The sequence below is a fragment of the Sus scrofa genome, chromosome 13 (assembly GCF_000003025.6).
Source record: "Sus scrofa isolate TJ Tabasco breed Duroc chromosome 13, Sscrofa11.1, whole genome shotgun sequence".
Lineage (NCBI taxonomy): Eukaryota > Metazoa > Chordata > Mammalia > Artiodactyla > Suidae > Sus > Sus scrofa.
This window is the reverse complement of record NC_010455.5, coordinates 19,144,109-19,156,844: the sequence shown is the minus strand read 5'-3', so window position 1 is coordinate 19,156,844 and position 12,736 is coordinate 19,144,109. Positions and strand designations below refer to the sequence as shown.

General features: G+C 39.1%; 1 protein-coding gene across 6 annotated transcripts in view; it reads right to left on the bottom strand.

Moving 5' to 3' along the window:
- Positions 1-12,736, bottom strand: part of FBXL2 (F-box and leucine rich repeat protein 2) — a 78,314-nt gene that overhangs the window by 49,614 nt on the left and 15,964 nt on the right. Inside the window, exons 2-3 of one of the 6 annotated variants that reach the window (XM_021071564.1) lie at positions 9,576-9,678; positions 8,496-8,564 (exon numbers count right to left, since the gene is read on the bottom strand). The exons of 3 other annotated variants lie outside the window; for them this stretch is intronic. The gene's annotated coding sequence lies outside the window, so the exon portion shown is untranslated. Of the gene's footprint in view, positions 1-8,495; positions 8,565-9,575; positions 9,851-12,736 lie in introns of those variants that run through there. 2 more of the 6 variants (XM_021071565.1, XM_021071563.1) reach the window with 2 other exon arrangements.

Below are 12,736 nucleotides of genomic sequence, written 5' to 3'. Positions count from 1 at the left end.
ATACGCAGTGCAAAACTCCTGATTTGGTGGAAGATGTATGAAACAGGTTCCTGCACCTGAAGATCAAATAACACGGCCAATAAAGGTTCGATGATAGGACCCACTTGCTTTTGATGTATTTATTCACTGCACAGAAAGATGGAACTCATTAGTTGGCAAGGTGTATAAGTGATCAGTTTTTTCTGAGCAAAACCAAGCAAATATAAAAGACAGGAAAGGTGGGGAAAAGGAAAAGCACAGAGAAGCAAAGAGAAAGTACACTGATGGAGTTCCCGTCGTGGAGCAGTGGTTAACGAATCCGACTAGGAACCATGAGGTTGTGGGTTCGGTCCCTGCCCTTGCTCAGTGGGTTAACGATCTGGCGTTGCCGTGAGCTGTGATGTAGGTTGCAGACGCGGCTCGGATCCCACGTTGCTGTGGCTCTGGCATAGGCCGGTGGCTACAGCTTCGATTCAACCCCTAGCCTGGGAACCTCCATATGCCGCAGGAGCAGCCCAAGAAATGGCAAAAAGACAAAAAAAAAAAAAAAAAAAAAAAGTACACTGACACCAGCAGTTCCCCCAGCAGAAATAGTAGCTGTCAGCATGGCAGGGTCAGAGAACAGGCCTGATGTCCTGGCAGTGGAGACAAGCAGCACTCGTGTGCTATGTGTGCCTCAGTGCTGCGAAGCAGCAGCTGAAAACAAAGAACAGCTTTCCTGAGAGAGGGAGGGTGGATGGGGATGCAGTCAGGGTCAGCAGGGTTTCAATCCCCTTAGTACTAGAAAGCCAATATGAGAGTCTGGGACCGTGTGGAAGCAGGAAGAAGGGGAGAAGGTGAGATGGCCAACGGCCACCTGTAAAATTCTTTAAAACTCTTCAAAGATGACAAAATCAGCAGTGAGTTGAAAAGCCATGGGCTTGGGGAAAATAACTGATCCATAAAACATCAGGGCACTGCAACCTACAAGAAAGCATCCGCAAGGAGCACCACAGGGTTAGCAGTAGCCCAGTTGTATAATACAGGCGCCAACCCTAAGCCAAGGACAGATGCATAAAGGATATGCTGACCTTAAAAGACGCAATGCAACTTTGTATGTAGGAAAGTGCTCATGGCTAAAAATGTGGGCTTAGGAGTTCCCGTCGTGGCTCTGTGGAAACAAATCTGACTAGTATCCATGAGGACGCAGGTTTGATCCCTGGCCTCAATCAGTGAGTTAAGGATCTGGCATTACTGTGACCTGTGGTGTAGGTCACTGATGAAGCTTGGATCTGGCGTTGCTGTGGCTATGGTATAGGCCAGGAACTATAGCTCCAATTTGACCCCTAGCCTGGGAACCTCCACATGCCATGGGTGTGGCAAATTAAAATAAATAAAATTTTAAAAAATGAAATAAAAGTGGCTTAAAGCCATCTATTAAACATATTTCAGGGTGTTTGCATACCTACATTGCTTTCACAGAACTACATCTTGCCCCACCCTCAGGCCCTCCGGCCTCAAACATCTGTGTTTTGTGCCATATGACCATTCCACCATGAGCCACAATGGTCATAAGCTCACTAAAACCAAGGACCAGGAGTTACCGTTGTGGCTCAGTGGTTAACGAATTCGACTAGGAACCATGAGGTTGCGGGTTCGATCCCTGGCCTTGCTCAGTGGGTTAAGGATCTGGCATTGCTGTGGGCTGTGGTGTAGGTCGCAGATGCGGCTTGGATCCCCCATTGCTGTGGTCATGGCGTAGGCTGGTGGCTACAGCTCCAATTCGACCCTAGCCTGGGAACCTCCATATGCCGTGAGAACGGCCCAAGAAATAGCAAAAAGACAAAAAAACAAAACAAAACCAAAGACGAGAGAGAGAACTGAGCATGGTATGGCAGAGTCATGTTTCACACTGAGGCTGGGTTTTAATGTACATGCTGAAGGTAGAAAGCAGTTTGCCTTGAAAACCCCTTAAGAATGTACCACCTAGGTACACACATACCAGTACTGATAATCTTGATGATGCACTATGTGCTAGCCACTGTTTACATTAGTCACTTAATTGTTACAACAATGCCATGAGGTGTTGTTATCATTTCCATTTTATAGGTAAGAACACTGAGTACCTGCCTAGGCCACACAGAAAGAATGCAGCCAGAATCTGAACCCAGGTTGTCCGGCTTGAGAGCCTAAGCCATGACCCTACACAAAGTACCCTAGAAAGTTTAGCACCAGCTATTGTTCCCTCAGGATTGGACTAGATACCAATTCTTCAAATGAACAGCAGACAAAGTAGTTCGTGTTTAGTGAGCATGCTGTATCTTAGATTCGACAATCACACTAACTCAAACAAGAGGTTAGATATTTGGATATAAGTCAGAACCAACAGCTGAAACTTAAGTTTACACTTCCCATCTCAGGCTCACTACCCAATGTTATGGTTACTGAATGAAAAAGCAGACTGCCTGCATTATTTACATAATCTTCCCCACACCACAATTACATGTAGTGGAATTTGCACAAGTTAAATAGGCGTGATAAGACTCCAAACTGCCGAACTGCAGTCTAAGCAAAATTCTGAATCATATTTAAAGAATAAAATTAATGCTCTGAATGACAGAGCCTGGCAAATGGCAATTGAAACAAGAGATAGCTAAAGGAGTTAGAGTACTGGGAAAGAGGCTCTGGCCCTTCCAAAACATTTTTTTTTTTTCTGGAAATTGCTTCCTATCTCAAATGTAATAACTCTTTTATCAGGAAAGCACTGAAAAAAGCAACTTGGTTATAAATAAATACATACAGGGTTATATGGGAATGGAAGTACTTTTGGACTTTGCATCCTGTTCCACTGGTCTGTCTGCCTCTGTGCCAATAAGACCCTGTTTGAATTATATTACATCTTAATTGTGGTAATGAAAGTCTTCCAACTTAGTTTTTCTACTTCAAGATTACCTCGGTTATTTTCAACTACTTTTGGTTCTTTGAATTTTCACCAGCATACCAATTTCTGCAAGACAACTTTATTTTACTTGAATTACATTAAATTTATATATATATATATATATATATATATATACACATATATATATATATATTTTTTTTTTTTGGCTTTTTGCCATTTCTTGGGCTGCTCTCACGGCATATGGAGGTTCCCAGGCTAGGGGTCTAATCGGAACTGTAGCTGCCAGCCTACACCAAAGCCACAGCAACGCAGGATCCGAGCCGCGTCTGCAACCTACACCACAGCTCACGGCAACGCTGGATCCTTAACCAACTGAGCAAGGGCAGGATTGAACCCGTAACCTCATGGTTCCTAGTCGGATTCGTTAACCACTGCGCCACGACAGGAACTCCACATTAAATTTATATTATCTTTGGGGAGGAACTAAGATCTTTACAATATTAAGTCTTCCAAATTAGGAAAAGATATATTCCATTATTTATTCAGGACTTAATTTCTCACGGTAGTTTTTATATAAACGCTCTGTTCATTTTCAGACTTTTTTCCCTGGTTATTTGATGTTATTACTATTAAAATGTCATTTTCCAACTGTTGCTAGTATACATAGTTAATTCTCATATATTACCTTGTACACAGTCATGTTTCCAAATTCATTTAGATATTCTAATGATTTTCTATAAACAAAATCAATACATTTGTGAATGACAACTTCCTTCCCTCCTTTCCAATAATTATACCTTTTATTCTTTTTCTTGCATTATTGAAGTGGCCATGACTTTCTCTAGTATCAATAACGGTAATGAAAGACATCTTTTTCTCATTCCCATCTCAGAAAAAGCTGTCACTCTTTAATCACTGATTATGATTTTATCATAGGCCTTCTGCCTTTCAATTTTCTAGTTAATTTTTCTACACCCTATAAAATATCTCAATTTGCACATACATGGTTTTAACAACATTTCTTTAACATCTGCTTATTTCCCCTTTGAAAATGTACTAAATATGAACAGACAGGACACAGAGTTCCTACATACCCCCATTCTGAGAAACACAGTTTCCCTTACTATTAACATCCTGGATTAGTGTGGTACATTTGTTGTAATTAACTGATACTGATACAACATTAATATTGAGACAACAGTTTATGATGAAGTTCAGTCTTTGTATTGTATAAAGACTATGATTTTTGACAAATGCATAATGACATATATTCACCATTATAGTATCATATAATGTATCTTCCTAAAAATCACATGTACTTCACTTCTAATCTCCTTAGGAAACTCTGTCAGCAATTAATCTTTTTAATGTCTCTATAGTTTTGCCTTTTCCAAGATGTCATGTAATTGGAATCGTACAATACGTCACTGTTCAGATTAGCTTCCTTCACTTAGTGTATGCCTTTAATGTCTTTTAGTGGCATGACAGTTCATTAATTCTTATTGTTGAATAATAATCCACTGTATGGATATATCACTGTTTATCCATTCATTTATTTAAGGACATCGTGGTTGCTTCCATATAAACACCTATGCAGGTGGATATGTTTTCTATTCAGTTGGATACATATCTAGAAGTATGAGTGATAGATCATTAAGTTTGTGCTTAGCTATGTAAGAAACTTCCAAATTGTCTTCCAAAGTGGCTGTACTATTTTGAATCCTCACCAGCCATGAGAGGTCCTGTTGTTCTGAATTTTGCCAACACTTGATATATTTTTAAATTTTAGCCATTTTATTAAGTGTACAGTGATGTTTTCACTGTTATTTTAGTTCTCAATTCCCAAATGACACATGATATTAAGCATCTTTTCATATGCTTGTTGCCATCTGTATATCTTCTTTGGTGAAGTGTCAGTTCATAGCTTTTGCCCTTTTTAAAACTGGTTTGTTTTCTTCTCTTTTTTTTTTGTCTTTTTGCCTTTTCTAGGGCCACACCTGAGGCATATGGAGGTTCCCAGGCAAGGGGTCTAATCAGAGCTGTAGCTGCCGGCCTACACCACAGCCAAAGCAACAAAGGATCCGAGCCACATCTGCAACCTACACCACAGCTCACGGCAACACCAAATCCTTAACCCACTGAGCAAGGCCAGGGATCGAACCCGCAATCTCATGGTTCCTAGTCGGATTCGTTAACCACTGAGCCACGATGGGAACTCCTGGTTTGTTTTCTTGTTGGGTTTTAAGTATCCTCTATATGCTGGGGACATCAATCCTTTATAATGTAGGTCTTTGAATATATTTTCTCCCAGACTGTGGCTTGCCTTTTCATTCTCCTAACAGTCTTTTCAGGGAGAAAGGTTTAATCTTAATGAAGTCCAACTTATCAATTTTATCTTTCATGGATCATGCTTTTGATGTTGTGTCTAAAAATTCACTGCCAGGAGTTCTCGCTGTGACGCAGTGGGTTAAGAATCCAACTGCAGTGGCTTGGGTTGCTGTGGAGGAACAGATACCATCTCCAGCCCAGCAAAGTGGGTTAGAGGATTTGGTGTTGCTGAAGCCTGTGGTGTACGCTGCAGCTGCATCTGCAGCTTGGATTCAATCCCTGGCCAGGGAACTTCCATATGCTTCTGGTACAGCCATAAAATAAATCGATAAATCATTAAAAACTCACGTCAAACCCAAGGTCAACTACATTTTTTCCTGTGCTTTTTACTGGAAAACAAGGACATTCTTTTTCAGAAACATGGTGCCATTAATAAAACATGGAAATTAATGTTGCTATAATACTATAAAACATAGATCTTATTTAAAATATGCCAATTGTCCCATTAATGGCCCTTAAAAGAAAATCTTTCTTTTCTGGCCTGGGATCACACACTGCATTTATTTGTCATGTCTATTTAGTCTCTCCTAACCTCAAACACTTTTTTAGTCTCTTTCAAAATATTGCCTTTTCTATTTGTTTTTTTCTGAAGGCTGCACCTGCGGCATATGAAAGTTCCCAGGCTAAGGGTTGAATGGGAGCTGTAGCTACCATCCTCCACAATAGCTACAAGCAACATAAAATTTGGGCTGTGTCTTTGACCTACACCACAGCTCATGGCAAAACCAGATCCTTAACCCACTGAGTGAGGCCAGGGATCAAACCCACATCCTCATAGATCCCAGCTGGGTTTTCTGCCCCTGAGCCACAACAGGAACTCCTATTTTTTTTTTTTTTTTTTTTTCAGCTTCACCCATGCATGTGGAAGTTCCTGGCCCAGGGACCAGATTCAAGTTGCAGCTGCAACCTCCGCCACAGTTGCAGCAATGTTGGATTCTTAACCCACTGTGCCACAGCGGGAACTCCATGACTTTGCTATTTTTGAAGCATATAGGCTAGTTACTCTATAGGTCCCTTTGTGTCTAACATTTTCTCATTTTGTCAGGATTCCACAGAAATAACGTCATGCTGTCCTTGTGCATCATGTCAGGAAGCAGCCACTTGTACTCTTATTTGATGTTTACTTTGATCATTGGGTTAAGATGATGTCTGCCAGAGTGCCCATTATAAAGTTACCATTTTTCCCTTTGCAGGTACTACATATCTTATTGGAGATTATTCGAAACAATGAAAATGTTTTGCTTCTCCAATGTCATACCTTCACATATCCTCGTTGTTTCAAAACTGGCAAATAGGGAGTTTCCATAGTGGCTTAGTGGTTAACGAACCGACAAGTATCCATGAAGACGCGGGTTCAATCCCTGGCCTTGCTCAGTGGGTTAACCATCCGGAGCTGCTGTGAGCTGTGGTGTAGGTTGCAGACATGGCTCGGATCTGACGTTGCTATGGCTGTGGTATAGGCCGGCGGCTACAGCTCCAATTTGACCCCTAGCCTGGGAACCTCCACATGCCACAGGTGTGGCCCTGAAATGACAAAAGACAAAAAAAATAAAATTAAAAAAAATTTCTTAAAAGGCAAATAAAGGGAAATTAAACATTTATCCTGCTTTCTCTGTGTAAACAGTAGCACTTTGTAATCAAATAGAAAAGAAAAGTCTTTATAAAAGCATTCCAACTGGGAGTTCCCGTCGTGGCGCAGTGGTTAACAAATCCGACTAGGAACCATGTGGTTGCGGGTTTGATCCCTGCCCTGCTCAGTGGGTTAACAATCCGGCGTTGCCGTGAGCTGTGGTGTGGGTTGTAGACGCGGCTCAGATCCTGCGTTGCTGTGGCTCTGGTGCAGGCCGGCGGCTACAGCTCCGATTACACCCCTAGCCTGGGAACCTCCATATGCCGCAGGAGCGGCCCAAGAAATGGCAAAAAGACAAAAAATAAATAAATAAATAAATAAAAGCATTCCAACTATTAGATGAAGAAAAAGAATCAGAATATCATTTTGCAGCCCCAGTAAATTAATACAATCAGGCAGTAAGAACACACAGATGCTAGCATCTCCACAAAAAAGGAAAACTAGACATTATGTGAATCCTAGTAAAAAGAACACAGTACTTCAGAGCTTACTAAAAGGACAGAACCTGAGTCCAATCAAGCCTCTGGATCCAGCTGTTAATTCCCAAGAAATCTAGATGGTACAGGAAACATGTTGAAATTGCATCTTAAGGATGCAATTAGCAAAATCCAGACTGTGGGAAATTCTACAGGTCAAATAACTCAAGTTCTCCAACAGATAAGAATGTATGAAACACAAAGGGACAGGAGACCTGCTGAATATCAGAGACTTAAGAGATTTATTAAATGGGCAAGACTAAAATGTAATGAACTGTACCATCTCCAGGGATGCACATATGGGGAAAGATCCATAAAGAAATGAAATGCAGGAGTTCCTGTTGTGGCTCAGTGGAAATGAATCTGACTAGCATCCATGAGGATACACGTTTGATCCTTAGCCTTGCTCAGTTGGTTAAGGATCTGGCATTGCTGTGAGTTGTGGTGTAGGTTGCAAATACAGCTTGGATCTGGCACTGCTGTGGCTGTGGCAGCAGCTACAGTTCCAATTCAACCCCTAGCTTGGGAACCTCCATGTGCCATGGGTATGGCCCTAAAAAGACCAAAAAAAAAAAAAAAAAAAAAAAATTGAAATACAGTGATAGCAATAAAAGTCAAAAAAGTATTACTTCTGGAAAAGGAAGAAACAGTTATGATTTGAATGGGAAATGGAGGTGCTTCTCTATATATTATACTTTTATAACAAAAAATTTAAGAAAATATAATATATGGGTCAAAAAGCAAAGGAAATTAATACTTAAAACAACAGTAAGAAAAAATTAAACTTCAAAACTTCTGAAATTTGACAAAAGTAGAATTTGAGTTTATTGCCCAAATAACTTACTAGATAAGAAGGCTGAAAAACAAGCTAAACGTTCAACTTATGAAGTAGCTAAAAGAAACGCAGTTAACCCAAAGAAAAAAAAAGAATGGGATTTAAAAAGCTAGGAGTGGAAACAATTAAAATCGAAAACAAAGAAAAAACACAAAATAATAAAACCAGTATCATCAAGAACACGAGAAAACAAGTGTTGTAGAGGATGTGGAGAAAGGGATTTGCACTGTTGGTAGGAATGTAAATTAGTTCAGCTACTACAGAAAAAAATATAAAGATTCTTGAAAAAATTTAAAATAGAATTACCATATGATCCAGCAATTCCAGGGTATATGGAAACAGGATACTGAAGACATATATGCACTTCCACGTTTACTGCAGCATCATTTACAGAGAAATTAATAAAAAATTATAATAATCATAGTGACTAAAATAGTCCTTTTAATCATTAAAACCTCATATTGCCCTCGTATAAAGATTATTAAATTGGGACACTATTTGGAAAATTGGATGAAAAAATATAGAAGTAGTGTTAAGAACCAAGAAAGAGCAAGAAAACTCCTACAAACCAATAAGAAACGGCCCAAAAGATAAAATACATGTTTATATGCATCTCACAGAAGAGGAAATACATGCGACTAATAAACATATAATCAGATGTGCAACATTATTAGAATTCAGAGAAATTCAAATCAACAGCGCAATGAGATGCTCTCCTGTACTTATAAGACATACAAACACTAAATATTAGAAAGGAATGACTCAACTGAGTATCTTAGACATTGAAAAATAAATGCAAACTGGTAAGGCCACTTTGGAAAGATAAAATATTACTACATGAAATTAAATATTGGTATAGGATATTACCCTCAGCAGTTTCATTCCTTTAGAGAAACTTTTGCACATGTATATCAGGAAACATCTACAAAGATGTCCAAAACAACAACACTGCTTTTATGAACAAAATACTGGAAACCTGACTAGCATCCATGATTTAGGAAACCTGAATACTCAACAAAAGAAGGGTAAGTGAATCTTGGTATATTCACACCATATAATATTATACAGTAAAAGTGAATGAGTAATAGTCAAAGAAAGTAACATGGATCACTCTCAGTAACATAATTTTGAGTGAAAACCATGTCTCTGAAGATATACTTTTATTTATAGTTAATAAATAAGAGTATACATTATATCTTTAGTCAAATGTATTTAAGATAAAAAAATTTAAAGAAAGCAATCATAAATGCAAAGTTCTTGATAAAGTAACTTTATGTTGGAGAGGGGGAAAGGGCAGTGCATAGATCAGTGATGATGAATAACGGTTAACTGAGAATTATCAGTGATCCAGAGTTGGCCACAAAGGGAACTCCTACATTAACTTACTTAATAATCAGGTTCTTTACTGAGGCTGTTAGCAGGAGCATATGTTAAGATCCGTATCAGGGCAGCTTGCTTTTATCAGTTGTTTGTATTAAAACCATCTGCACTGTCAAACAGAATTTATTAAGCATTCATTCAAAATTGATAGTAATTAATAAAAGGTAACATTTATTTAAGTTTACCAAACTCTTTTTTTGTTTTGTTTTGTTTTTTTTTTCTTTTTAGGGCCAACTTTGCGGCACATGGAGCCTCCCAAGCTAGGGATCTAATCTGAGCTGTAGCTGCCAACCTACACCACAGCTCATGGCAACACCGGATCCTTAACCCACTGAGAGGCCAGGGATAGAAACTGCAACCTCATGGTTCCTAGTCAGATTCATTTCCTCTGAGCCATGTCAGGAACTCACCAGGTACTCTCAGGAGCTAGCAACAGAAGTGTCTGTTGTGGCTCAGTGAGTTAAGAACCTGATGTAGTGTCCGTGAGGATGTGGGTTCAATCCCTGGTCTTGATCAGTGGGTTAAGGATCCTGCGTTGCCACAAGCTGTGGCGTAGGTGTGGATGCGGCTCAGATCTGGTGTTGCTGTGGTTGTGGCGCAGGCTGGCAGTTGCAGCTCTGATTCGACCCCTAGCCTGGGAACTTCCACATGCCGCAGGTGTGGTGATGAAAAGAAAAATAAATAAATAAATAAAAATTTTAAATTGGTTTAAAAAAAAAAAAGCATAAGAACTGGGTTCTTAGGTAAGAACCTAAGGTAAAAACTCTTACTATTCCCATTTTACAGATATGGGAAACTATGGCCCAGAGAGTGACGTCAGTTTAAGGTTACAGTGGGGAGAACTGAAATCTTGAGCCAGACTGCTCCAAAAGTAATACAGACAGTAACACTGAGGACCAATATATGCAAGGACAACCCAACTTATTAACAGATACAGAGATTATTATATATTTCCATTTATATATATTATATATAATTATATATATTCTCCTTGTTATAAACAATATATAACTGATTCCCCAGGAAGAATTAAATTATAAGCTATTTGTTGAACTGTTGTGAGAATGAAGGGCAGAGGGGGAGAACTGAGCACCTTTAATTTAGGAGTGAAAGCTAGATAGAAAAAGCAAAATTCTAAAAGCTTGCAAAATAACAAAAAATGGGTGGCAGAAGGAATCTTTCAATTAATATTGGGTGTTCTTAAAACTAGCAATAAATGATCATATTTAAAAAAAACTCACAGATTTATCTGAGTAGATTCAAAGTGATATAGACAGATGAAAAGCACATAATTCCAGACCATGCTTGTTAATGGTTCCAGAGGGTAAGCTGAGGCTTCACTTGATGTGATCAGTAATGGAAGCAGCACACAACGTAAGAGGGTGGTAACACTCTTAACACTGAAGCTCCATGAGGCAGGGACTCTTGTACTCACTCATGATGTCATGGTCATGGCATTAAGTGGTGACAATGTTTGATTTGGTAACCTGCCTCAAATCCTTCTTCAAAATGTTGCTTAACAAGGGTAGCTGAGAATGGGGAGAGCTTCTATTACTGAGAGTAGGAAAGTCTGAGAGTAAACCAGCAGAAATGACTTAAACACCAAAAGAAAATTAAAATACCTTGGTTGGCTAGAGTTAGTTTTCAGACTCAAGAGTCAGAGAAGACCTGTAATGGAAGCACTTTAAAATTTAAATCCTCTTACAGACTCCAAAATAAGAAGAGAAGAGGAAATGCAAGTCTACGAACAGACACGTTATGAACATTTGTTCGCAAATGATAATTCTTTCTGAAAAACCATCTATGTATGAGCCTTTAGCATGATTCAAAAACTTTAACTCCAGGATTTTTGAAAGCTGGGCCCAGCAGGGACCTTTAGAACAACTAACATTTCTAAATCAGCAGTTCAGAAATCATAACTAGCATAGAAAGCAATATATGCCAACTTCTCCACCTTCTGGTCAATAGGTAGTACACGGTTGAGTACAGTGTAAAAGCTAACCCTACCAAAAGAGAAAAATAATATTAAGTTGGCAGCCTTGAGTCACAAATAGCAGTGTTCAAGAGAAGGGTGGAATTTAATCACACTTCAGCACTGAATGACTAATATGGGTCTGCCTGGAGCTGGCTATGAGTCCCCAGGGTAAAAATGACACCGTCATATTACAGTTTGATGCCTGTGCTAGCAAAAAGTTCAGACCAAGAATGAAACACAGCACAACTCCAGGAAACACCATTCACTCTGTGGTCTGCTGTGGATGGCACCACTGCAGTTGCACAGTAACAGCCGGCCTGCCCTAACCAACCATGATGGTTCTGACAGCTTACTGTGCTTGATCAAGACCTTGTGGGTTTGTATGATAAACATATCGTTCTTCCTAATTATCATTTTTTTAACTTTAAAGTGGTTTAAAATGCTAAAGAATATTCTCTCTTGACCAAATATTTACTTTATTGAAATAAAATATAACCACTTTATTTTTCATAACCATCCTGCCATTTTCGTTTTTATTAACTGAGTAGAATGAACTCATGAAATAGAGTCAAACAACACCTGATGACTAATGAAACATCACTGTAAAGCCCCTACAATGTGATCACCACCACAAAGAAGCTAAGTCTTCACACCATTTCTGATTCAAGAACAGGTGTCTTACATACTCAGGTGGCAAAGATACCAAACTGAGGTGGTTATTTATAAAGCAACTCTGAGGGACTCCAACATGCAAACAAAACACACAAACTCATTCCCTAAATGTTAAAATGAAATCTGGCACAGTCAGGGAACAGAGTCAGCTGGTCCACCTCTTATTGTATGTCAACACTTCCTTGAAACTTGTCTATAGGATATTAAAAGGATAACATGGTAAGTTTGAAAAACTATTCACCTGGGAGCACCACCGTGGGTATTAGCCCAGTAAGGCTCTGAGAAGTCATAAAGAAATTGGTTTTGTTAATGCACTGTTTCCCACACTTACTTGATCATAAAACCTGTTTTATTTGTGAAACATCAGTGATATGAAAAGAGTCTCAGAAACGCCACTCAAAGATGACCATGTATACATATATCAATTGTCTGTTAACAAAATACAACACCCAAAGCTACAATAAGATTTTCTTGATGCTCAGAGAGTAAAAAAGGAAACTGCAATGCCTCAAGACCAACA